The sequence below is a fragment of the Chrysochloris asiatica genome, unplaced genomic scaffold (assembly GCF_000296735.1).
Source record: "Chrysochloris asiatica unplaced genomic scaffold, ChrAsi1.0 scaffold00207, whole genome shotgun sequence".
Classification (NCBI taxonomy): Eukaryota; Metazoa; Chordata; class Mammalia; order Afrosoricida; family Chrysochloridae; genus Chrysochloris; species Chrysochloris asiatica.
The window spans coordinates 4,293,397-4,299,329 of record NW_006408725.1 but is presented as its reverse complement, the minus strand read 5'-3'; positions in this window follow the sequence as shown (position 1 = coordinate 4,299,329).

Sequence of the window (5,933 nt, the reverse complement as noted above, 5' to 3'; positions counted from 1 at the left end):
TGGGTTGCCAATCCCTATCTACCCTGTGTACAAAGGGAATAACATTGATACTTAATGTGAAGACTCCTTCCCTCTTGTTGATATTTAGAGTTACTACCTCCATGAGTATGGGTCAAGTTCATCAAATTTTAGCGAATTGCCCTCATTTCCTTTATTAAAAAAATTTTTTTTAAATCTTCCTCTAGTTGAGTTCTGATTATTAAGCCATCGAGGCTAGGTTGATGGAAGCTATCTACAACTTTGAGTGTTCTTGTGTGCCTCCTCTCACTTGATATCAGGTGGATGCTTCACTTTCAGCTATAGCCCTCTAAGGCTATGTTCTTGTCCATGGGCTCAGGTGTCCCCAGGTCTCACCACACTTTGGACCAAATAGTACTTCCTCTTCTCTCGCTCATCTCCAGGTCAATGGGAGTCCACGGACTGTGGTTGAACTCAGCCCATTTATTCATTGTTGCTGTTCTCCCTCTTCCACTCACCAGTAGACCAGTGTGGTTGTCAGCATGCCTGCTCATGTGTTCCCTTTGAGTCCAGTCATAAAGGGGGTCTGGTATGGGTTTTATGATAATATATAGAAATAAAATCTGTGACAACAATAGTAAAAAGACTGAAATTATAGCAATAGAAGTATAATATCTTAAGGATCTTATACCATATGTGAGATGGTATAATGTTACTTGAAACTAGATGGTAGCAGTTAAAAATGTATACTATCAGCAACACCAAAATAACAACAAAAAAGAGTTAAAACTTAAAAGTCAATAAAGGAGATAAAATCAAATCATAAAATATTCTCAATTAAAAACAAAAGATGAAAAAATAGAGGAAAGGGGAAATAAAGAGCAGATGGTGCAAGTAGAAAACAAATAGCAAGGTAATAGGCTTATACCTAACCATATTAATAATAACCAGTAGTCAGTTGTCATGGGGTCAATTCCAATTCATGTCAACCCTCTGTGGGCCGGGGTAAAACTCTGCTCCATAGGAATTGCAGTGGTTTAAATTGGGGAAATAGATAATCAGGTTTTTTTCTAAGACTCCTCTTGATAGACTCAAACTTCTAACCTTTTTGTTACCAGTCAAGCATGTAAACTTGCACTACTGAGGGGCTCCAAAGAAATAATAACTATAATAGTTGTCAACAGTCTAAACTTTCCAATTAAAAAGCAGAGATAGTCAGATTGGAATTAAAAGCATCAACACACAACTGTTTACAAGAAAAATACTTTAAATGCAATGACAAACAGGTTAAGAGCAAACTGATGTTGAAAAATTCTCTGATAATACCAATTTAAAAAAAGCAGTAATGAATATATAAATTTCATAATCAGAGTAAAGAATAATAATTGGGATACTAAAAGGTCATTTTATAATAGTAAATAGATCAACTGATCAAGAAAGCATAATAATCTTAAGTGTTAAAGTGTCTAATAACAGAGCTGATAGAACTGGAGGGAGAAATAGACAAATACACCATTATTTGCAGATTTCAGTACTATTCTCTCTAAATAAGTGGAGAATTGATCAGTAAAGATCTGAAAGAGTAAATAGCACTATCAAAAAATTGCCTTCATTAGCCTCCACAGACCATTGCACCTCAACAGCAGAATATACATTTATTTTTCAAGTACAAAAGGAAATTTATTCAGATAGTTCATATCCTGGGTCATATAACAAATTTCAACAAATTTAAACTTTGTCCTAACAAATCCAACAACTTAGATGAAATGTACAAATTTCTTGAAATCAAAACTCATTCAAGAAGAAACAGATACCAAAATCTCTATATGTCCAGTAATAACATTGAATTTGTCATTAAAAATCTTCCCACAAAAAAAATTCCAGACCCAAATGGCATGCATGACTGGTGAATTCTGCCAAGCATTAATGGAAGAAATAATAGCAATTCTTTGTAAGCTATATACTATATGATACCAAGACTACTGTAATCCCAAAACAAACCAAGACATTACATGTAAAGAGAACAACAGACCAATGTCACAATGAAATTAGATGTAAAAATTATGAACAATATTTAAGCCAATCAAATGCAAAAATATTGAAAAGAATAATATATTATGAACAAGTGGGGCTTACTCCAGGAATGCAAAATTAGTTTAATATTTGAAAAACAATGTAATTCGTCATATTAACAAATATCAAAGAAAAACCATATGAACATTTTAATAGACACAGGGAAAGAATTTGACAAAACATAACATCCTTTCCTGATTTAAACTCTCAGCAAACTAGGAAAAGAGAAAACTTTCTTTACCTGAGGAAGGGCATAAATGAAAGACCTTTAGTTAACATCATACTTACTGATGAAAGACTGAATGTTTTCCTTCTAAGTTCAAGAATCAATCAGGAATGTCTCTTCTACCTCTTCTAATCACAATTATAATGAAGTTTATAGCCAGTGAAAAATGGTAAGAAAATTTTTAAAAAGCATGTAGCTTGGAAAGGAGGAAATAAAACTGTATCGACTGACAATATGATCACTTATGTTGACAATCCAGTAGAATTCACAAAACAAAAAAAAAAGCAATAAGTGAATTTAGCAAGATTACAGTACACAAGAAAATCCAATGTATTTCTATATGCTAGAAACAAAAAGTCAGAAATTGAAATTAAAAAAATATATTTTACAATGGAATTGAAAATATGAACTACTTAAGGATACAGTGGACAAAAGACTTGTAAGACCTGTACATTAAAAACTGCAAAGCATTGTTAAAATAAAAACCTAAATAAATGAAGAAATTTTTCATGCTTGTAGGAGGCTTACTAGGGTTAAAATGTAGGTTTTTCCCCACTAGATCTTCAGATTCAATAGAGTTCTATCAAAATTCCAGCAGACTTTTTTTTTTTTCCAAGTGAAATTGACAAACTGATTGTAAAATTCATATGGAATGAATTTTCAAAAATGCCATTGAAAAATAACAATCTTTAAATTTGATTTATTGACTTATTTTACAGTTATAATAAGCATAACAATGTGATATGGGCTTAAGAATAGAAAATTAGATCACTGAGAAAAAATGAAGTCCAGAAGTAGTCCCATGCGTATGTAGACAACTGATTTTCTATAACAATACCAAGGCTATTTTGTTGAGAAGGTGTACTTGTGAACAATAGATCTTGGAGCAATTGGAAGTAAAATATGTAATACATATTTTATACTATAAACATAAACTGAAAAAAGTACCATAGAACTAAATTCAAATCCTAAAACTACAAAATGTCTTAAACAACAACAAAAAGGAGAAAATCTTTGAGATCTTGGGTTATTTATGTTAAGAACATGAAAATACGAGGGTGAGTCAAAAATTATCCACACTCTGGCTGTAGAATCTATTTTAATCAACTTTTACAATAGAAAAAGACATCATTTTTTGACATAATCTTGCTTTTAAGTACACTTTGGCCATCTGTCAATAAACTCTTGTGATCCCTTATTTTAAAATGTTTTAGGCTGAGCTGCAAAGCCACAAATGCACTGCTGTCTTCACTTCTTCATCAGAGGTGAATCTTTGTTTTGAAATGTTAATGCATCCTCCCTATAACCTTGATCTTGTTCCATTGGACTTTACCTGTTTGAACCCCTTTGAGGGCCATTCATTTTAGCTACTCTATATCCAAGAGCAAGTTTCAGAGTCTTTTTCTGACATCCACTCTAGTGTTTTCTGTTTTCCTGTCTTTTTTATAACTGTATGCTTTCTTCATGTATGATGCTTTTGATGTTATTCCTCAACTTGTGTATTCTTTGGTCTTTAGTGTTCAATGTGTCAAATTTGTTTCAGAGATAGTCTCTAAATTTAGGTGGGAAATACTCAAAGTTGCGTTTTAATTTTCTCCGGCTTTATCCTGAACTTGCATATAAGCAACTGGTGGTCTGTTCCATCATCTCTTCCCACAGATGTAATTGATTTGATCCCTGGGCATTCCATCTGGTAAGGTCCATGTGTATAGTTGTTATTTATATTGTTGAAAAAGGGTATTTGTAATGAAGAAGTCATTGGGCTTGCAGAATTCTATCATGTGATCTCCAGCTTCATTTTTATTCCTAAGACCTTCTTTTCCAACTATTGATCCTTCCTATTTGGTTCCAACTTTTGCATTCCAATTCCCAGTAATTATCAATCCATCTTGATTTCATGTTTGATCAAATTGAGACTGAAGAACTTGGTCGAATTCCTCAATTTCTTCATGGATATTATCCTATCACAAATAGAATCATACTTCAAGATCGATTTTGAAAGTTTGTTCTTTTTAACAATGAATGAGACACAATTCCTTTTGAATTTGTCATTCCTGGCACAGTTAAGCACATAATTGTCTGATTCAAAATGACCAACACCAGTCAATTTCAACTCACTAATGCATAGGATATTAATCTTTTTGAATTTCATTCCTTTATTCTTTTACACATTAGTTGTTTTTTTTTTAATGTTTTATTGTGAATTATGTGATAGTTTACATGGAAGAACATTAGTTTTACATTCATCCTATCATATATTGTTTCGTTGGCATGGTTACAATCCCCTCCATGCATCATCAACCAACCAAAGTGTATACCCTACAAACCTGCCCTCCAGTCGTCAACACACAGCCCCTCTCCCTCTTTGGGTCTAGAGTTCACAGCCATTTCATCTCTCCATGTCATCATCTCTGCCTCCACCTCTGATGTCACTGCTTCTCTGGGTAGGGTCCCGCACTCCGTTCTTCTCCCTTCATGGTCCCAGGGACCTGTCCTCCTAGACTGCAAAGTCAATCACTAAACTCCTTTTGCTACAAAACATCCACCTTTACATTTCCAACCCTAACAATCAGTCCTGATAACAATTATGCACTGTTATATCACAAGAGACCTATCCACATCTCCTTTCATCAGCCCTGCCCAGACAGATTGGATACTACTCAGTGGAGATACTAACTTCCTCCACGCCCTCTAGATCTAGGCTCCCTCTTGAAAGCCAGTCATTTCTTGCCTTTGTAGCTCCCCCCACCCCATTTTTGGTAGCTAATGTCCAATTTGCCCATCCCTGTCTACTCTGTATATGGAGGGGGTGGAAATGATCCTCGCTGTAAAGATTTATTCCCTCTTTTGAGCTACTACATCCATAGGTGTAGGTCAAGTTCATAATATTGTATCAGATTACTCTTCTTCTAGTTGAGTTCGATCATCCAGTCATTAAAGCCAGGTCAAGTGGGTATTATCTGCAAGTGTGGGTGTTCTTATGCATATGTCAGCTCTTCTTAGCTGGATGCTTCACTCTCCATTCTAGTCCTCCGTGGCTATGTCACTCACTCTGGGCCCAAGAGTCCCTAGGTCTTGCCACACTGCTGGCCAACCAGGTCTCCACCTAGGTTTGCAGGAGTCTATTGAACGTTGTAGGGCTTAGATCACAGTTCCATTACTGTTTTTCCCTCACTTTCAATTATCGGTGACCAACGCGGTCATCAATCAGAGTGCATATTCCCATTGAGTCTTAGTCTTAGAAGGGGGTTTGCCCGGAGGGGACCTGACCACTTGTCTTGATGTCTCCTGGGCAAGCAACTTGATTGTTCTTGTAGTATTTGTATTTTTCCTGTCAGTCTTTCTTTAAAGAAGTATCCTCTGTTCTTCTAATTGCTCCAGGCTGGTATGCTTGTCCTTTCAAGTGGAAATTTCTCACCTCAGAAGAGTCTAGATGCAGTTCAAGATTCCACCTATGGTCTTATGCAATGCAGAGGCTCTGCAGGAAGTCTTCTTCACTGGGCACATTGTAGCCCCCTTTTAGGTATGCCAATCAGTTATAGGCAGAAGACAGACTTACAAGCTTTCTATGGTGATATTTCTGGCTATTCCTTTCTCTCCCCATCAAGTGGATATTTTATAATGGTATGCCAGGGAAACCGAGATTCAAAAGACAGCCAAGCATCTTAACATTATT